This window comes from Pseudochaenichthys georgianus, chromosome 24 (genome assembly GCF_902827115.2).
Source record: "Pseudochaenichthys georgianus chromosome 24, fPseGeo1.2, whole genome shotgun sequence".
NCBI classification, from domain to species: Eukaryota; Metazoa; Chordata; class Actinopteri; order Perciformes; family Channichthyidae; genus Pseudochaenichthys; species Pseudochaenichthys georgianus.
The window spans coordinates 16,965,484-16,988,262 of record NC_047526.1 but is presented as its reverse complement, the minus strand read 5'-3'; positions in this window follow the sequence as shown (position 1 = coordinate 16,988,262).

Below are 22,779 nucleotides of genomic sequence, written 5' to 3'. Positions count from 1 at the left end.
TTACCGAGACACGTTGACATGAAAATGTAATTATAATGTCATTAAATGATAATCAAAAACGAAACCATCATAATCCCAGCATGGGCCACTACCTCCACAGTTGGCTCAGTCAACTACAGGGCATAGCAGGACATGGGACTGGCGCTGATAAGTAAATGGTTGCATGCTTCCAAGCTGAATTTAGGATTGTTGACATTGTAAACATTATACCAGACAAACAAACGCGTGTTAACTTTCTGGTGTTAGCATCATTCACCCACTCAGGGCCGGCCCTGACCAATTTGCTGCCCTCGGCAAGATTTTAGCTGGCGCACAGAAGCTGTATACCAGGGCTATTCAACTTCATTAGCAAGTGGGCCAAATAGGAAAATCACTGGGGGTTTGTGGGCCACACAATACTTTGTCAAGGAATCACTACAAATAACTCTTGCTTACAGTAGTGTTAATATATACTAATACATTAAATGAACTAGTCAAGTGCATCCCTTTTTTTTATTTAATTGTATCAACAGAAATCATTACAGAAAGCAACCAGTCCATAAAAAAGTAGGAAAGCTTCGGTTACAAGGCTTGACACAAAAGTGCAAAATGTTGCATCTTTAAAACTAAGGAGACATGAGGTTTTTTCCCCCAACAGTTCCATGTCCACTAATGTACAAAACAAGATGAATATAATAAAACAGTATTCATCACATTAACAGTAAGTAGCCCTGTGTATAATATCCTCAACACTTCCAAGCATACATAAGGTGCATTGAAGACAACAGAGGCCATAAAATGCAATAGTAAATGCAAATAGAACATAGTAAAACAATAGCCATCAGACTCACAATAACATTCATATCTTGGAAACATTTTTACAATTTTCAAAACAGTAAGTAGGCTTGTTTGAATAACCATAAAATGAATGACCATTCTGTCATGTTTAGCCTGTGAGAGAAATTACACTGCCTTGATTTAGCTGTTTCAGCATAGTTTGGCACCTAAGTGGTAAGAGCAATCCTGAGACACTCATGCAACTTCTCATTGGTCATGGATCAACGTGACCTTGTTTTGATGGCATTCATATGAGAAAAGCTAGACTCACAAGTATAGGTAGATCCAAATTGTCAGTATAAGCAAGGCCACCTTCCTCATTGTTGGCCACTTGACTCCGTTCAAATTATGCTAGCAGTCCCTGTACTTTCCTTCTCCGTTCCTCTAAGCCCACGGGAAGAAAACTGGCAGAAAACGAGCCGTGATTTAACACAAGTAATAAACACACCGGTTTATTACTTGTTGCGGCTGGCAAAGTAAATACATATTTGTCAGTCCATTCATTCTGGAATTGACGATTTTACGAATCAACTTTACGTTTCTTGGGCTTGGAGAGACATCTTGAAGCAGTTGTTAACTAAAGTACTTTCTCTGTGGCCCGCGAACCTAGTGTGTAACATAAGTTTGACTGAGCCAATGACAAGTGCGGACACAGTGCGTTTTTTTTTTTAATGAGCAGAGCGCGGCAGGCAAAATAATGGATTCAAAATAATTCAAATGAATGGAAAAACCAGCGTTTTCGCCGCATCGTCGGATTTAGTGTGATCAGACATTAGTTTTATTTATGCTATTACGCATATGCCATTTTGATTTGCAGGCAACCTCTTGTGGGCCAGAAAAAAGTTCTGAAGGGCCTGATTCGGCCCGTGGGCCACTAGTTGAATAGGCCTGCTGTATACGTTTTTTGGGATATTGATTTATTTTGAATAAACACAAATACAAAATGAAAACCTATAATTGCACACTAAAACCATTATTTCAAAAAAAGAATAATTTCACATGAACCTCTGGTTTTTACTGGGGCTGGGGCAGTTCAACTTGATGGGGGGGGGGGTGCGCCATAGTTTATGGGCAGGGCTGCACATAACTGGTGCGCAAGTGCCCATGCGCACCTCCGCCAAAAAAAGAGCACCGTGTCATTTGAAAAAAGGCGCATTTGCGTACCAACATAGAGAGAGAGAGAGAGAGAGAGAGAGAGAGAGAGAGAGAGAGAGAGAGAGAGAGAGAGAGAGAGAGAGAGAGAGAGAGAGAGAGAGAGAGAGAGAGAGAGAGAAGAGAGAGAAGGGAGAAGAGAGAAGAGAGGAGAGAGAAGAGAGAGAGAGAAATATATTTGCGAGTTGCATATGAACCTATGATATGAACTCAGGGCCGGCCCGTAGCACTGGCGTAATAGATGTTCGCCTCGGGCGCCAGATCTGGGGAGGCTCTGCGCTGGCAGCTCTGGGAGAGAAAAAAACATTTTTGACCGTTGGAGCTCATCCAAATTTTCGGCCTTGATGTAACGATATTCACAATTAAGTAAATGTAACACCCTTTTCACCCCGGTTACACGTTTCATTTGCCCTGTATGATGGGCGCTGTAAGTGATGAAAATGGGGGATGTTGGCTTATCTGGCGCCCGCAGCTCACAGCCAAAATGCGAGTGAGCGAGGGAGAGAGGGAGGGTACCGGCGCTGTTGTTATTAGAATCTGGCGCTCGCTGCTTTAACGGATATAAGAAGAAGATGTTTCTACAATAATGTGGAGGGAGAGTCCTCTCCAGTCAGACTGAGAGGCTGATAACTACAGCTCAGTGAGGTAAGGACTCTGAGTGTTTAGATAGTTAACTTTAGTCTAAGTTCAAACGGTTTGGTCACATTACATTACATTGCATTTAGCTGACGCTTTTATCCAAAGCGACTTACAATAAGTGCATTCGACCAGGAAGACACAACCTTAAAGAAAACAGAATCATATAAGTACATCAGGTTTCATAGAGCCAAGTATTTCAAGTGCTACTCAACTGGCTATAGATAAGCCAGTCCTTTATTAGTATATAAGGGCTCTGTTAGCAGTTCTTTGTTAGTAATTCTATCGCTCGAAGTGGAGTCGAAAGAGAGGAGTTTTCAGTCTGCGCCGGAAGGTGTGTAAGCTATCTGCTGTCCTGATGTCAATGGGGAGCTCATTCCACCATTTTGGAGCCAGGATAGCAAACCCACGTGTTTTTGCTGATGGGAACTTGGGTCCCCCTCGCAGCGAGGGTGCAGCGAGTCGTTTGGCTGATGCAGAGCGTAGAGCACGCGCTGGGGTGTACAGTTTAACCATGTCCTGGATGTAGGAAGGGCCAGATCCATTTGCAGCATGGTACGCAAGTACCAGTGTTTTGAAGTGAATTCTAGCAGTTACCGGAAGCCAATGAAGGGAGCGGAGGAGCGGCGTGGTGTGGGAAAATTTAGGAAGGTTGAAGACCAGACGAGCCGCTGCATTCTGGATGAGCTGCAGAGGTCGGATGGCACATGCAGGTAGATTAGCCAGGAGGGAGTTGCAGTAGTCTAGGCGTGAGGTGACGAAAGCCTGGACCAGAAGCTGGGGCGCTTTCTGGGTCAGCTGGGGACGTATCTTCCTGATGTTGTAGAGCGTGTATCTGCAGCAACGTGTTGTAGCAGCGATGTTTGCAGTGAAGGACAGGTTGTTATCTAGGATCACACCCAGATTCCTTGCAGTCTGAGTCGGGGAAACAACAGAGGTGCCGATGTTGATAGTCAGGTCAAGAGTGGGACAATCTTTTCCCGGAAGGAAAAGCAGTTCAGTTTTGTCAAGGTTGAGCTTGATTAGCGGACATCCACTGAGAGATGTCAGCTAAACAAGCAGAGATGCGTGCGACGACCTGGGTCTCTGAGCTGGGAAAGGACAGAATTAATTGGGTGTCGTCAGCGTAGCAGTGGTATGAAAAACCATGCGGGCTAATGACAGATCCGAGCGAGTTTGTGTACAGGGAGAAGAGGAGGGGACCAAGAACAGAGCCCTGAGGGACCCCTGTAGTTAATTGACAAGGGTCGGACTCGGACCTCTCCAAGTTACCCTGTAGGTACGGTCTTTGAGGTATGAGGTGAGGAGGGAAAGTGCAGAGCCTGAAACTCCAAGTTCTTGGAGAGTGCGAAGGAGGATCTGATGGTTCACCGTGTCGAATGCAGCAGACAGGTCCAACAGGATGATGACAGAGGAGAGGGATGCTGCTTTGGCAGTGTGCAGTTCATCAGTGACAGCAATGAGAGCAGTTTCTGTGGAGTGGCCTGCCTTGAAACCAGACTGGTGCGGATCCAGAAGGTTGTTCTGATGGAGATAACAGGAGAGTTGTTTAAAGACAGCACGTTCAAGTGTTTTAGACAGGAACGGAAGGAGAGAGACAGGCCTGTAGTTTATAACATCAGACGGGTTGAGAGTGGGTTTCTTTAGGAGAGGGTTTACTCTTGCCTCCTTGAGACTGTTTGGAAAGTGACCAGAAGTTAGAGAAGTGTTGATGAAATGGGTGAGAAAAGGTAGAATATCAGGAGCGATAGTCTGAAGGAGGTTTGAAGGGATAGGATCCAGAGGACAGGTGGTAGGGCGGGCAGAGGTAATGAGGGTAAGAACCTCACTTGGCGAGAGAGGGGAAAAGGAGGTTAGTGTGCGGGTGGAAGGAGGGTCTGGTGACCCATCGGTGAGTAAAGGTGAGTCAGAAAAAGAAGAGTGAATATCATCAACCTTTTTTTCAAAGTGGTTAACAAAGTCGCTTGACAGAAGTGAGGAGGGGGGAGGGGCTTTGGGAGGGTCCAAGAGGGTGGAGAAGATGGAAAATATTTTTTTAGTATTGGAATAGGAAGATTGGATCTTATCTTGTAAGAAAGTGCTTTTTGCCTGAGAGATCGAAGCAGAGAAAGAGGAGAGGAGAGCCTGATAGGTTACGAGGTCGTCGCGGTGTTTGGATTTCCACCATTTCCGCTCTGCTGCCCTAAGGACGGTTCTATTAGCACGCAGTGCGTCATTTAGCCAGGGAGCAGGAGGGGACTGACGAGCCTGCCGAGATGTGAGAGGACAGAGAGAGTCCAGAGAGGATGAGAGAGAGTTTCCGCAGCAGAGTTTGGAGGCAGGAGTTGGAACGAGTCAGAGGAAGGGAGGGCTGAGAGCACCGATGAGGAAAAAGTAGAGGGGGAGAGGGAACGGAGGTTACGGCGGACAGGTGCAGGATGAGAAGAGATTAGTTTGTTATGTTTGGAAAGGGGTAGAGAGAATGAAATGAAGAAGTGATCGGATGTGTGGAGCGGGTTTACAGAGAGGTTAGAAGTAGCGCAGTTCCTTGAGAATATGAGATCAAGGACATTGCCAGCTTTATGAGTTGGTGGGGACGGAGACAGTGAGAAAGCAAAGGCGGTTAACAGAGATGTTAGTTCGTCTATCTTCCCCGTCTGGAGGTTGAAGTCTCCGAGAAGTACAGCGGGAGGGCCAGTTTCAGGGATGTGTGAGAGGAGATTATCCAATTCCTCCAAGAAGTTCCCCAAGGCGCCTGGTGGACGGTAGAGAACAACAATGGTTAATTGTATAGGATGGGTTACTGTGACGGCATGGAATTCAAAGGTGGAAGGAGTGAAGTTAGGTAGCTTGAAGAGGGAAAAGCTCCATTTGGGAGAGAGCAGGGGACCAGTGCCACCTCCTCTGCCAGTGGGTCTGGGTGTATGGGAGAAGGAATATGCTGTGGAGAGAGCTGCTGAGGTGGATGTGTTGAATTGAGTAATCCAAGTCTCAGTGAGAGCAAGGAAATCCAGAGACTGCAGGGAGGCGTAGCCAGAGATGAAGTCAGCTTTAGGAACAGCTTCACAATTTATGTAAACACCAAGGCACTCCTTTATAATTATTGGGATAAACAGGTTTGAAATCATTCCAATGTATACTATAGGACAGTAACCAAAAATATCCTTTAAAACTGGAGAGATAAAAAAAATGCGTAATTAAATAAATGTTAAGGTAAAATAAGATATGAATGAACAACACACTCTCACTCCCTAAGCGTCCAATAGCGACGTTTGGTCAGTGTCCGTGGCGTCCAATTGTGACGCTCCTAGGCAGTGATGTACCTGAACGCGTTCAATGAACGATCGTTCATGAACGCGTTCATATTTTGGGCGAACGTGAACTGAACGTACTGTATTTCCGCTAGATGAACGTAATTGAGAACGCGTTCATTCTCAGCGCTGTATAACGGCATTCAAAAGTGCGTTCATTCTCAGCACTGTATTATAACGGCGTTCAAAAGTGTGCCAGATTTCATATGCCTTTCAGCTGAAAACCCAGTTAAAACACACCTTAAACAGGCTTCAAAATAATGCGGAAAACCACCCAATCTGGCAACAGCAAGCTGCCTGTGACGCGTACGCGCCTGTCACCCCTGGCTGTCGCACTAAAATATAAATATACTAAATATATCAGACTCCTCACAACAAACAATGTGGAACCGCGGAACCGGCGAGCATTGAATGAATGAATGAATTAGTATGGACGAAGCCGAGAGCAGCTGCAGCAGCACTCGCTCAGAGTGAGACTCTACGGCAGGGGTGGGGAACCTCCGGCCTCCGGGCCGTATACGGCCCGCGAGACAATTTGGTACGGCCCTCGAGGTAATTTATAAACACACGCAAAGAATAAAAAAATGAAAGAAATCTAGACCGCAAAAAAATTAAACAAGCTAGTGCCTGTTTTTCCTGGCCAAGGTCAGGGTCCATGAACACAACACGAGCCTAACGTGTCATCACGTGGTATATGTCTCGACTGACAGGGTGCAGTTCTGACGGGGAGCACCAGAACGCCACTCCAGCACTTCAGAAATTGCAGTACCGATAAGTCCATACACATGCCGCAGTTTCTGCGTGTCTATGTCTTTAGTTGAAAGCCCAGTGGCGATCTGCTCATCTGTCATACAGTCAATAACTTTGTTGTTATCATTAGCATCTGGTTAGCTAGCTATGCTAACGAATATAAGAAGCTTTGTCTACAACCAGTGAGGTAAAGGCACATCTTTATATGATCATTATAGTTATAAAAAAAACAAGAGAATAAAGTAAACAGGTATAAAATACTATATGACAGTTATTAATAAAGAAGAATACAGTTTCAAAGGGGAGTGATTTGTCAAATATCCACAAATTAAAAGAAAATCTGCTTACAGTTGTGTTTGGGTGTTGAGAGATGTGTCCATAGATCTCCTAATGTTGCTCTCATAGTGCAAACAATCTTGCCAGGGGAGCATGCCCCCCGGACCCCCCTAGAGGAGGTTAGGTCCCCCCCACTTAAATCATGTTCACATGGATAGGAAACTAAATACATTTGCACACATCTTGTGTCCATATCTTTCTGTTTTGGTGGTCACGCCACACCCTGCACGTGCATGCATACGCGAGTCATGGTGAGATATCTGGATTAAGAGGTTGCTTTTTCTTTGCACAGAATGAAATGAATGGGCTGTGTAGTTTTTTTAAGCAGAGGTCAATAACTTGTACGGCCCTCTGAGGATATTGTAAACATTGAAATGGCCCATTAACATCGTACAGGAGACAAATAATAGCTCGCAGCAACGTATTGAAAAAATAACTATGAACTATAAATTAGTTCATTTTTGAAACCATGAACTTTAGTTCAACATTTTGAATTATGAACTATGAACTGAACTAGTTCATTTTAAAATGTGTGAACTGTGAACTGAACTAGTTCATGTAGAAAGTGAACTTTCCCAACACTGCTCCTAGGCTCCTTCAGCGTCATAAAGAGACGCAAATAGCTTTCAACTGATTGCAATGTATTCCCATCTGCGTCGGGATTTGACGCTCATGGAAGCACGGCATTCGTTTATATCGGCTGCCCTTAAAGGTAATGTGAGCATCCATTCCCAGGAGTAAAGGATGGCAGAAGACACTACACTACCCAGAATCCCCAGCTATCGTTTGGACTACACCATGTGCTCTTGACAAACCCGTGATAGTCCTCAAGCTCTGTGATTGGAGAGTGTGCTCCGAGGGTTAAGCCGATTCTCGAACAGCACTTGCAATGGGATGGAACCATGGCAGACTGTCCAAAACTGGATTTGAACGGGTCCACCGCGTCCCCCCTCCCCCACCCCGTCCCCAGAACTACACATGCTGGCTATTCTGTTTCGCAACATGTTCTCTATGGCACGTCTCTACTGGGAGTTGTAGTTTTTAAAAGACGTTTTCGTATTTCCCATAATAAGAAGTTGCCAGTATTAAACTGTGTACATCCCTGGAGGTTTAGGGGAAAGGAAACACTCACATTTAAAACATATAATTAATAAATGGGTGAAAATTGCTTGTGCCCATTATGGGCAGTATTACTATATATACCCACATGCCAGCTAAGGTCAGAAGAGCTTTATTTAACAGCTGGTCTTATGTGTGTGACCCCTGTGATAACATTACATTACATTAATTGATAAGCCTGAAACATGCACTTGTCAAGGTTCAGAGGCACATTGTGCAAATATGGCAGTAGCCATCGATCAGCTTAAGATAAGATATACTTTATTGATCCCAAGTTGGAACATTTGCGTTACATCAGCATGTGTAACAGTTAAATATGCAGTTGTGTTTATTTGAAAATCATTTAGTATAATCACATAAATTCTGTGTTTTATATTCAACAATTCTGTGTTCTTTATTTATTGATTGTTCAATACCTGACAAGGCCGGAGATGAAATATCTACATACATCTTATAAGAGTATAATACATTATGTATAATATCAGTTAAAATAAGTGCTTCAACATAGTTAACATTGCTGGAGGTATGCACAAATATTGATAGATGTCTTGTAATGCACTATTGAGGAACCTGCAACCCAAGTTTTTCATTCAGTGCAGAACTACACCACAGTTGTGTAGTCCTATATGATATGTCAATAAACCTTAGAAAATCTTGAAATCTTGAAAGGGATGTGCAAAATAGTCATTACATACAGTCTTTAATTAACAATTAGTAGAGAATAACGAGTAATGAATATACTTTATAGGGATCGTATTAATATCTAATAATAAAAATATTGAAATTCAATAACATGCTTTAACCACCAGGTGTCCCTTTATATCAACTGTGCACCTTTATGGTGTAAATACAGCCTATCTACCAATTGGATCAAATATAAAAGTGAGCCGAATTAGTGTTGATACTGCAAGGAGACGCATTGTGTGAAAAGAAATGTAAGATGTTGTTTAATTGCTGATATATTTATGATCCACGTCACGTTTTCAGTTCCTCGTGTTTGTCTTCTCATCAGGGCTCTATAAATACAGAACTACGGCAGATATGTAATATGTAATGCAGCCGAACCGTGTAGTACAATGCCGTTATGTGATGACTTTCAAAGAGAAAAGCAAGCACACTCGGAATAAGGTATTATTATTATTTCGGTCTGTTTCCGGTATTTGTTAATGACGGTGTGCTCTGAGATGTGAGACTGGAATTGCACAGGGGGGAAATAACGTAGGCTATCTTTAGATGCGGATTTTGTTAAACTAATATGTTTAGGCTGTGGACCAACACTATACATTGACGGGGAAGGGGGTAGCAATAAAGATAACACCATTAAACAGTTACACAACATAACAGAAATAATATCGATAGCAGCGTCCCTAGCAACCACCTTGGTAACAATGAAAACGTCGCGATTTCCTGAAGTAATCTTCGTAATAACTAGCAAACTAAAGATCATGTACATCCACTGCACACATAATCTGAAATAACAACTCATATTTCTCGCATCAAATGACATCAAACGCATTTTAATGGCCAAACTAACTTTAAAATAGGCATTTTACAGGCCTGTTTTCTTTTTCTGCAGGGAGACATTTGAAGATCACGTGACATAGACGCCAGCCATCGGAATGAATGGTGAAAAAATGGGGTTTGTCAACAGAGCACATGGTGTAGGCCAAACGATAGCTGGGGATTCTGGGTAGTGTAGTGTCTTCTGCATCCTTTACTCAGAAAACATATTTGTTTTCTCCGAATCGAAGGGGAAAAATAACAAAAGCATTGTACACAATTTAAACCAATCAATGTTGTGTAATTAACAAGGATAATCTGGTGTTTTTTAGTCGATGAGTAGTGCAGATATCACTGTAAAATCAATCGACAGTAAGAGGAGTACTTACTTTCCGGGTGTAAAATTCTCCGTTATCCAATGGGAATGGATGCTCACATTGCCTTTAAGGGCAGCCGGCATAAACGAATGCCGTGCTTCCATGAGCGTCATATCCCGACGCAGATGGGAATACATTGCAATCAGTTGAAAGCTATTGGCGTCCCTTTATGACGCTGAAGGAGCCTAGGAGCGTCACAATTGGACGCCACGGACACTGACCAAACGTCGCTATTGGACGCTTAGGGAGTGAGAGTGTGTTGGAATGAACAACATAAATAAAATAAGTTACATTAATTTGTTATTTGCTATGGTAGGTTATTGGTTATGTTCACATACTTATTTGATTACATCCACTTTTCTAAGATGACAGACTTTCGACCCAAAACTAGCAGCTAATCGCAGACTCAACCAGAGAGAAAGAAGTAGGCCTACATCATCAGCTACCATGTCTGACAGAGAGGAAGACAGTGAGGAGAACAATCAGGAGAACAGTCAGGAGGGTAGTGATGACAGTTTGTAGGATTACTGGTCGTGCTAATGTTGTCTTGTGTTCACCTCTGCATGTGTGTTCTGTATTCACCTCTGCACGTGTGTTCAGTGCCGTGTGTCTGGCAAATGAAGTCAAGACCCCCTCAAAAGTTACAGTTTTATTTCATTTTAAGGATGAGCACCAAGCAACATCTCCAGGTGCTCCTTTGAGAACCAGGGCAAAAAAGTTATGTGCCACCCCGGTTTATGGCGATGTACGCAATATAGGCGTAGTTCTGTTAGTATAAGATAATAAGATGTACTTTGTTGATCTAAAATCGAGAAATTGTGTTGTTATGAAATTTAAAAAAAAATCTTTTTTTTTTCTTTTTCTCCCCAATTTGTGTTACCCCCCATGGATTGAAGCGCCCTTAGCATTCACCTATATTGCCTATGCCAAGGGCTGGTCCTGCACCCACTGTAGAGTCTGTGTGTGAAACTTTAATGTATAATTTTGTTTTTTCCTTGAAGAAACAAGGAAATGTCAACTTTAAAACCAGATTTTCTGAGGAATTACTCACAAATATTATCCCCAAAACAATGGGGATGATTAGTCCAGCAGGATTTATGCTATGATTCTTCTAGAAGGTTAATCAGTCTGTTGTATCATACAAAAATCCAATATTTTTTCAAAAGACAACAATATTCACCCTTTTCTAACAAAGACTCACATTAAAGCAAAAATACAAGGTTGGATTGTTTGTTGCCCTACTCATCACCCCTAAAACAAGTCTATCCTGGGTCAATCTGCAAGGGCAACACAGTCTCACTCCCTGATAATCCAATAGCGACGCTTGTTCAGGGTCCTTTGGCGTGCAGTTGTAACGCACCGAGTCCCCTTCAGCTTCATTAACGGACGCAAAGTGCTTTCAACTGATTGCAATGTATTCCCATCGGCAGCGGTATTTGACGCTCAGCGAATCCCCGCATCCGTCCATGTCGGCGGCAGTTAAAGGCAATGTGAGCGTCCATTCCCATTGGATAACAGGGAATTTTACCACCAGGAAGTAAGTATTCTCCTTACTGTCGATTGATTTTACAGTGATATCTGCACTACTCATCAACTCAAAACACCAGATTATCCTTAGTTTGGGACTACAGCATCCGCTTTGCTTGACAAACCCCGTAATTAGTCCTCAAACTCTGTGATTGGATGTTGGAGTGGCAGTGCACCAAGGTTACGCCGAGCGTCAAACAGCTCTATAAAAGGGAATGAAACCACGGCACAGACTATCCAAAACTGGACTCGAACTGGTTTTTTTTCAGAAAATTGCTTTTGTCCATAATGGGCAGCATTAATATACCCACATGACAGCTAAGGTCAGAAAAGTTTATTTATTAATAGCTGGTCTTATGTCTGTGACCCCTCCTGTTGTTAATTGATAAGCCTGAAGCATGCACTTGTCAAGGTTCAGAGGCACATTTAGCAAATATGGCAGTAGCCATCGATCATCGTAAGATAAGATAAAATAAATAAGATAAGATAACTTTTTGATCCCAAGTGGGAAATGTTTTTGTTACAGTAGCATGTACTACTACTCACTGCAACTCACCTCCCTCTGCTCCCAGCGCTCTGCTGCCACACACCGGCTGTCTGCGGAACTGCAGCCGGAGGAACTCGGGACAGCTCGTTATGTGTGGGGTCCTATGGTGGGGTCCCAAAACTGACATGGGAAATAGATTTAAAAGAAAGAAATAATAATAATAATATTAATAATAGGAACAGTGAAATACAATAGAAATTAATACTAATTTAAGTACACATGTATGTACCAATTTGTATTTCTTGATCTGTAGCTATTTGTTTGTCAGTATATCTCATTTACTTTTTACTTTTTTCATATTTTTGCATGTATTTATCACATTCACTGTTTATACTTATTCCCATATTTGGACCTTTTTATATTTATGTACTTGTGCACATAAATAATGTTTCTAATTATTTACAATTAAAAAATATATATATTCTGCGTTACTTTAGCCAACACTTTTATAAGGCCACTAGATTAGATAATTACGAAATGTGTAGATAGAATACATATCTTTCAGGTTGTTATTTTGTCATTATGTTTAATGTTTTATTTACCTTTTAGTGTTTTTATATAGTATCGGAACTTTGGAGAGGAGTTGGGAGACACACCCACGACACATTACGATCACATCTACAGATCAAGACGAAGCGAAGACAGCTATATGCCATACATTTTTGCACACATTCACAGTAAATATGTATTCAGTATGATAGCTGTCGAACAGAAGTTAAATTCATTTCTCACTTATTCTGACAATGTACTTAACCCCAAATAAAAGAACCCAATAAAAAGAGTTGTTAAATAATAGTGAAGTCACGTTGTAATAACAATAACTCATCTCTCTCGAGTTTTCCTTTTGAGCTTTGCCAAAAGCCACTGTGTCAATGGCTACTTGGGTTGCCGTTCGGAGTTGTCCAATATGGCGGACCATCTCGCACATGCGCACTGCAGATCTGGCAGAGCTGCAGATCGGGTAGTGACACCCCGAGCAGATATGAGCCTCATCCCAATACCCCTCCTCGACTCCTCTCTTCCCCTTTTCCGGGACTTGTGGGAATTATTATGTGCAATTCATTTCTTAAGGTTATACTAACAATTTTAGTCATGTTTAATGATCTTTAACGTCACTGAAACATATCTATTAAGAAAGCTATTTCATAAATGGCTAGATCTTGATAAATAACAATTATTTGTATAGTTTTGTGTTAAGATATTCAGGAGTTAAATTATTTAAAATGCACAGTCCTGAATGTGGGTTTGTGGTGAATGTGGGGATCTACAGGACACACATGTTCAGAGTAAAGGCTTTCACATTACTATCATTATATTTTTATTTAAATGTAGGCTACATTTGACACCAAAACGGAACACCAAAGCAGGACTAAACAACATACATTGAATTCCTTGACTAACAAGAGAAAGATTCATTCATTTAAATAAATATTTAACCACAAATGGGCCGGTTCTAAGGGGTTATTCAGTTAAGCCAGATAAGAGGGGATACAGCTGTGCACATGTCATCATTAACAGACATCGTTTAAAAGTGATGTTAGAGTGAACGAGGACATCCCAGTTAATACCTGAGGACTCCTCTGTCCTTGCGTCACCTCCTCGTGTCTCTCGCTCGCATCTTACGGAGGCGGAGCTAAGAAGCAAGGAAGGGAGGCGAGTTAGGGAAATGAGGAGTCGAGGAGGGGTATTGGGATGAGGCTATGGTACCTACACCGGCCCATCTCTCCCTCATTCCCATTTACCTCATTCACACCAACGGTGTTTCAGGGCCGGTTCAGGGCTGGAGCTTAAAAAGCACCGGGTTTTCCTCTTCACACCGCAGCGGAGCAGCCTCTTAACTCCAGAATCCGGTTCGAGAGAGAGAGAGAGAGAGAGAGAGAGAGAGAGAGAGAGAGAGAGAGAGAAGAGAGAGAAGGGAGAAGAGAGAAGAGAGAGAGAGAAGAGAGAAGAGAATATATTTGCGAGTTGCATATGAACCTATGATATGAACTCAGGGCCGGCCCGTAGCACTGGCGTAATAGATGTTCGCCTCGGGCGCCAGATCTGGGGAGGCTCTGCGCTGGCAGCTCTGGGAAGAAAAAACATTTTTGACCGTTGGAGCTCATCCAAATTTTCGGCCTTGATGTAACGATATTCACAATTAAGTAAATGTAACACCCTTTTCACCCCGGTTACACGTTTCATTTGCCCTGTATGATGGGCGCTGTAAGTGATGAAAATGGGGGATGTTGGCTTATCTGGCGCCCGCAGCTCACAGCCAAAATGCGAGTGAGCGAGGGAGAGAGGGAGGGTACCGGCGCTGTTGTTATTAGAATCTGGCGCTCGCTGCTTTAACGGATATAAGAAGAAGATGTTTCTACAATAATGTGGAGGGAGAGTCCTCTCCAGTCAGACTGAGAGGCTGATAACTACAGCTCAGTGAGGTAAGGACTCTGAGTGTTTAGATAGTTAACTTTAGTCTAAGTTCAAACGGTTTGGTCACATTACATTACATTGCATTTAGCTGACGCTTTTATCAAAGCGACTTACAATAAGTGCAATTCGACCAGGAAGACACAACCTTAAAGAAAACAGAATCATATAAGTACATCAGGTTTCATAGAGCCAAGTATTTTCAAGTGCTACTCAACTGGCTATAGATAAGCCAGTCCCTTTATTAGTATATAAGGGCTCTGTTAGCAGTTCTTTTTAGTAATTCTATCGCTCGAAGTGGAGTCGAAAGAGAGGAGTTTTTCAGTCTGCGCCGGAGGTGTGTAAGCTATCTGCTGTCCTGATGTCAATGGGGAGCTCATTCCACCATTTTGGAGCCAGGATAGCAAAACCCACGTGTTTTTGCTGATGGGAACTTGGGTCCCCCTCGCAGCGAGGGTGCAGCGAGTCGTTTGGCTGATGCAGAGCGTAGAGCACGCGCGGGGGTGTAACAGTTTAACCATGTCCTGGATGTAGGAAGGGCCAGATCCATTTGCAGCATGGTACGCAAGTACCAGTGTTTTTGAAGTGAATTCTAGCAGTTACCGGAAGCCAATGAAGGGAGCGGAGGAGCGGCGTGGTGTGGGAACAATTTAGGAAGGTTGAAGACCAGACGAGCCGCTGCATTCTGGATGAGCTGCAGAGGTCGGATGGCACATGCAGTAGATTAGCCAGGAGGGAGTTGCAGTAGTCTAGGCGTGAGGTGACGAAAAGCCTGGACCAGAAGCTGGGGCGCTTTCTGGGTCAGCTGGGGACGTATCTCTTCTGATGTTGTAGAGCGTGTATCTGCAGCAACGTGTTTGTAGCAGCGATGTTTGCAGTGGAAGGACAGGTTGTTATCTAGGATCACACCCAATTCCTTGCAGTCTGAGTCGGGGAAACAACAGAGGTGCCGATGTTGATAGTCAGGTCAAGAGTGGGACAATCTTTTCCCGGAAGAAAAGCAGTTCAGTTTTGTCAAGGTTGAGCTTGATTAGCGGACATCCACTGAGAGATGTCAGCTAAACAAGCAGAGATGCGTGCGACGACCTGGGTCTCTGAGCTGGGAAAGGACAGAATTAATTGGGTGTCGTCAGCGTAGCAGTGGTATGAAAAACCATGCGGGCTAATGACAGATCCGAGCGAGTTTGTGTACAGGGAGAAGAGGAGGGGACCAAGAACAGAGCCCTGAGGGACCCCTGTAGTTAATTGACAAGGGTCGGACTCGGACCTCTCCAAGTTACCCTGTAGGTACGGTTCTTTTGAGGTATGAGGTGAGGAGGGAAAGTGCAGAGCCTGAAACTCCAAGTTCTTGGAGAGTGCGAAGGAGGATCTGATGGTTCACGTGTCGAATGCAGCAGACAGGTCCAACAGGATGATGACAGAGGAGAGGGATGCTGCTTTGGCAGTGTGCAGTTCATCAGTGACAGCAATGAGAGCAGTTTCTGTGGAGTGGCCTGCCTTGAAACCAGACTGGTGCGGATCCAGAAGGTTGTTCTGATGGAGATACAGGAGAGTTGTTTAAAGACAGCACGTTCAAGTGTTTTAGACAGGAACGGAAGGAGAGAGACAGGCCTGTAGTTTATAACATCAGACGGGTTGAGAGTGGGTTTCTTTAGGAGAGGGTTTACTCTTGCCTCCTTGAGACTGTTTGGAAAGTGACCAGAAGTTAGAGAAGTGTTGATGAATGGGTGAGAAAAGGTAGAATATCAGGAGCGATAGTCTGAAGGAGGTTTGAAGGGATAGGATCCAGAGGACAGGTGGTAGGGCGGGCAGAGGTAATGAGGGTAAGAACCTCACTTGGCGAGAGAGGGGAAAAGGAGGTTAGTGTGCGGGTGGAAGGAGGGTCTGGTGACCCATCGGTGAGTAAAGGTGAGTCAGAAAAAGAAGAGTGAATATCATCAACCTTTTTTTCAAAGTGGTTAACAAAGTCGCTTGACAGAAGTGAGGAGGGGGGAGGGGCTTTGGAGGGTCCAAGAGGGTGGAGAAGATGGAAAATATTTTTTTAGTATTGGAATAGGAAGATTGGATCTTATCTTGTAAGAAAGTGCTTTTTGCCTGAGAGATCGAAGCAGAGAAAGAGGAGAGGAGAGCCTGATAGGTTACGAGGTCGTCGCGGTGTTTGGATTTCCACCATTTCCGCTCTGCTGCCCTAAGGACGGTTCTATTAGCACGCAGTGCGTCATTTAGCCAGGGAGCAGGAGGGGGACTGACGAGCCTGCCGAGATGTGAGAGGACAGAGAGAGTCCAGAGAGGATGAGAGAGAGTTTCCGCAGCAGAGTTTGGAGGCAGGAGTTGGAACGAGTCAGAGGAAGGGAGGGCTGAGAGCACCGATGAGGAAAAGTAGAGGGGGAGAGGGAACGGAGGTTACGGCGGACAGGTGCAGGATGAGAAGAGATTAGTTTGTTATGTTTGGAAAGGGGTAGAGAGAATGAAATGAAGAAGTGATCGGATGTGTGGAGCGGGTTTACAGAGAGGTTAGAAGTAGCGCAGTTCCTTGAGAATATGAGATCAAGGACATTGCCAGCTTTATGAGTTGGTGGGGACGGAGACAGTGAGAAAGCAAAGGCGGTTAACAGAGATGTTAGTTCGTCTATCTTCCCCGTCTGGAGGTTGAAGTCTCCGAGAAGTACAGCGGGAGGGCCAGTTTCAGGGATGTGTGAGAGGAGATTATCCAATTCCTCCAAGAAGTTCCCCAAGGCGCCTGGTGGACGGTAGAGAACAACAATGGTTAATTGTATAGGATGGGTTACTGTGACGGCATGGAATTCAAAGGTGGAAGGAGTGAAGTTAGGTAGCTTGAAGAGGGAAAAGCTCCATTTGGGAGAGAGCAGGGGACCAGTGCCACCTCCTCTGCCAGTGGGTCTGGGTGTATGGGAGAAGGAATATGCTGTGGAGAGAGCTGCTGAGGTGGATGTGTTGAATTGAGTAATCCAAGTCTCAGTGAGAGCAAGGAAATCCAGAGACTGCAGGGAGGCGTAGCCAGAGATGAAGTCAGCTTTAGGAACAGCTTCACAATTTATGTAAACACCAAGGCACTCCTTTATAATTATTGGGATAAACAGGTTTGAAATCATTCCAATGTATACTATAGGACAGTAACCAAAAATATCCTTTAAAACTGGAGAGATAAAAAAAATGCGTAATTAAATAAATGTTAAGGTAAAATAAGATATGAATGAACAACACACTCTCACTCCCTAAGCGTCCAATAGCGACGTTTGGTCAGTGTCCGTGGCGTCCAATTGTGACGCTCCTAGGCAGTGATGTACCTGAACGCGTTCAATGAACGATCGTTCATGAACGCGTTCATATTTTGGGCGAACGTGAACTGAACGTACTGTATTTCCGCTAGATGAACGTAATTGAGAACGCGTTCATTCTCAGCGCTGTATAACGGCATTCAAAAGTGCGTTCATTCTCAGCACTGTATTATAACGGCGTTCAACAAGTGTGCCAGATTTCATATGCCTTTCAGCTGAAAACCCAGTTAAAACACACCTTAAACAGGCTTCAAAATAATGCGGAAACCACCCAATCTGGCAACAGCAAGCTGCCTGTGACGCGTACGCGCCTGTCACCCCTGGCTGTCGCACTAAAATATAAATATACTAAATATATCAGACTCCTCACAACAAACAATGTGGAACCGCGGAACCGGCGAGCATTGAATGAATGAATGAATTAGTATGGACGAAGCCGAGAGCAGCTGCAGCAGCACTCGCTCAGAGTGAGACTCTACGGCAGGGGTGGGGAACCTCCGGCCTCCGGGCCGTATACGGCCCGCGAGACAATTTGGTACGGCCCTCGAGGTAATTTATAAACACACGCAAAGAATAAAAAAATGAAAAGAAATCTAGACCGCAAAAAAATTAAACAAGCTAGTGCCTGTTTTTCCTGGCCAAGGTCAGGGTCCATGAACACAACACGAGCCTAACGTGTCATCACGTGGTATATGTCTCGACTGACAGGGTGCAGTTCTGACGGGGAGCACCAGAACGCCACTCCAGCACTTCAGAAATTGCAGTACCGATAAGTCCATACACATGCCGCAGTTTCTGCGTGTCTATGTCTTTAGTTGAAAGCCCAGTGGCGATCTGCTCATCTGTCATACAGTCAATAACTTTGTTGTTATCATTAGCATCTGGTTAGCTAGCTATGGCTAACGAATATAAGAAGCTTTGTCTACAACCAGTGAGGTAAAGGCACATCTTTATATGATCATTATAGTTATAAAAAAAACAAGAGAATAAAGTAAACAGGTATAAAATACTATATGACAGTTATTAATAAAGAAGAATACAGTTTCAAAGGGGAGTGATTTGTCAAATATCCACAAATTAAAAGAAAATCTGCTTACAGTTGTGTTTGGGTGTTGAGAGATGTGTCCATAGATCTCCTAATGTTGCTCTCATAGTGCAAAACAATCTTGCCAGGGGAGCATGCCCCCCGGACCCCCCTAGAGGAGGTTAGGTCCCCCCCACTTAAATCATGTTCACATGGATAGGAAACTAAATACATTTGCACACATCTTGTGTCCATATCTTTCTGTTTTGGTGGTCACGCCACACCCTGCACGTGCATGCATACGCGAGTCATGGTGAGATATCTGGATTAAGAGGTTGCTTTTTCTTTGCACAGAATGAAATGAATGGGCTGTGATTTTAGTTTTTTTAAGCAGAGGTCAATAACTTGTACGGCCCTCTGAGGATATTGTAAACATTGAAATGGCCCATTAACATCGTACAGGAGACAAATAATAGCTCGCAGCAACGTATTGAAAAAATAACTATGAACTATAAATTAGTTCATTTTTGAAACCATGAACTTTAGTTCAACATTTTGAATTATGAACTATGAACTGAACTAGTTCATTTTAAAATGTGTGAACTGTGAACTGAACTAGTTCATGTAGAAAGTGAACTTTCCCAACACTGCTCCTAGGCTCCTTCAGCGTCATAAAGAGACGCAAATAGCTTTCAACTGATTGCAATGTATTCCCATCTGCGTCGGGATTTGACGCTCATGGAAGCACGGCATCGTTTATATCGGCTGCCCTTAAAGGTAATGTGAGCATCCATTCCCAGGAGTAAAGGATGGCAGAAGACACTACACTACCCAGAATCCCCAGCTATCGTTTGGACTACACCATGTGCTCTTGACAAACCCGTGATAGTCCTCAAGCTCTGTGATTGGAGAGTGTGCTCCGAGGGTTAAGCCGATTCTCGAACAGCACTTGCAATGGGATGGAACCATGGCAGACTGTCCAAAACTGGATTTGAACGGGTCCACCGCGTCCCCCCTCCCCCACCCCGTCCCCAGAACTACACATGCTGGCTATTCTGTTTCGCAACATGTTCTCTATGGCACGTCTCTACTGGGAGTTGTAGTTTTAAAAGACGTTTTCGTATTTCCCATAATAAGAAGTTGCCAGTATTAAACTGTATACATCCCTGGAGGTTTAGGGGAAAGGAAACACTCACATTTAAAACATATAATTAATAAATGGGTGAAAATTGCTTGTGCCCATTATGGGCAGTATTACTATATATACCCACATGCCAGCTAAGGTCAGAAGAGCTTTATTTAACAGCTGGTCTTATGTGTGTGACCCCTGTGATAACATTACATTACATTAATTGATAAGCCTGAAACATGCACTTGTCAAGGTTCAGAGGCACATTGTGCAAATATGGCAGTAGCCATCGATCAGCTTAAGATAAGATATACTTTATTGATCCCAAGTTGGAACATTTGCGTTACATCAGCATGTGTAACAGTTAAATATGCAGTTGTGTTTATTTGAAAATCATTTAGTATAATCACATAAATTCTGTGTTTTATATTCAACAATTCTGTGTTCTTTATTTATTGATTGTTCAATACCTGACAAGGCCGGAGATGAAATATCTACATACATCTTATAAGAGTATAATACATTATGTATAATATCAGTTAAAATAAGTGCTTCAACATAGTTAACATTGCTGGAGGTATGCACAAATATTGATAGATGTCTTGTAATGCACTATTGAGGAACCTGCAACCCAAGTTTTTCATTCAGTGCAGAACTACACCACAACTGTGGTGTAGTCCCTATATGATATGTCAATAACCTTAGAAAATCTTGAAATCTTGAAAGGGATGTGCAAAATAGTCATTACATACAGTCTTTAATTAACAATTAGTAGAGATAACGAGTAATGAATATACTTTATAGGGATCGTATTAATATCTAATAATAAAAATATTGAAATTCAATAACATGCTTTAACCACCAGGTGTCCCTTTATATCAACTGTGCACCTTTATGGGTGTAAATACAGCCTATCTACCAATTGGATCAAATATAAAGTGAGCCGAATTAGTGTTGATACTGCAAGGAGACGCATTGTGTGAAAAGAAATGTAAGATGTTGTTTAATTGCTGATATATTTATGATCCACGTCACGTTTTCAGTTCCTCGTGTTTGTCTTCTCATCAGGGCTCTATAAATACAGAACTACAGGCAGATATGTAATATGTAATGCAGCCGAACCGTGTAGTACAATGCCGTTATGTGATGACTTTCAAAGAGAAAAGCAAGCACACTCGGAATAAGGTATTATTATTATTTCGGTCTGTTTCCGGTATTTGTTAATGACGGTGTGCTCTGAGATGTGAGACTGGAATTGCACAGGGGGGAATAACGTAGGCTATCTTTAGATGCGGATTTTGTTAAACTAATATGTTTAGGCTGTGGACCAACACTATACATTGACGGGGAAGGGGGTAGCAATAAAGATAACACCATTAAACAGTTACACAACATAACAGAAATAATATCGATAGCAGCGTCCCTAGCAACCACCTTGGTAACAATGAAAAACGTCGCGATTTCCTGAAGTAATCTTCGTAATAACTAGCAAACTAAAGATCATGTACATCCACTGCACACATAATCTGAAATAACAACTCATATTTCTCGCATCAAATGACATCAAAACGCATTTTAATGGCCAAACTAACTTTAAAATAGGCATTTTACAGGCCATGTTTTCTTTTTCTGCAGGGAGACATTTGAAGATCACGTGACATAGACGCCAGCCATCGGAATGAATGGTGAAAAAAATGGGGTTTGTCAAACAGAGCACATGGTGTAGGCCAAACGATAGCTGGGGATTCTGGGTAGTGTAGTGTCTTCTGCCATCCTTTACTCAGAAAACATATTTGTTTCTCCGAATCGAAGGGGAAAAATACAAAAGCATTGTACACAATTTAAACCAATCAATGTTGTGTAATTAACAAGGATAATCTGGTGTTTTTTAGTCGATGAGTAGTGCAGATATCACTGTAAAATCAATCGACAGTAAGAGGAGTACTTACTTCCGGGTGTAAAATTCTCCGTTATCCAATGGGAATGGATGCTCACATTGCCTTTAAGGGCAGCCGGCATAAACGAATGCCGTGCTTCCATGAGCGTCATATCCCGACGCAGATGGGAATACATTGCAATCAGTTGAAAGCTATTGGCGTCCCTTTATGACGCTGAAGGAGCCTAGGAGCGTCACAATTGGACGCCACGGACACTGACCAAACGTCGCTATTGGACGCTTAGGGAGTGAGAGTGTGTTGGAATGAACAACATAAATAAAATAAGTTACATTAATTTGTTATTTGCTATGGTAGGTTATTGGTTATGTTCACATACTTATTTGATTACATCCACTTTTCTAAGATGACAGACTTTCGACCCAAAACTAGCAGCTAATCGCAGACTCAACCAGAGAGAAAGAAGTAGGCCTACATCATCAGCTACCATGTCTGACAGAGAGGAAGACAGTGAGGAGAACAATCAGGAGAACAGTCAGGAGGGTAGTGATGACAGTTTGTAGGATTACTGGTCGTGCTAATGTTGTCTTGTGTTCACCTCTGCATGTGTGTTCTGTATTCACCTCTGCACGTGTGTTCAGTGCCGTGTGTCTGGCAAATGAAGTCAAGACCCCCTCAAAAGTTACAGTTTATTTCATTTTAAGGATGAGCACCAAGCAACATCTCCAGGTGCTCCTTTGAGAACCAGGGCAAAAAAGTTATGTGCACCCCTGTTTATGGGCGATGTACGCAATATAGGCGTAGTTCTGTTAGTATAAGATAATAAGATGTACTTTGTTGATCTAAAATCGAGAAATTGTGTTGTTATGAAATTTAAAAAAAAATCTTTTTTTTTTCTTTTTCTCCCCAATTTGTGTTACCCCCCATGGATTGAAGCGCCCTTAGCATTCACCTATATTGCCTATGCCAA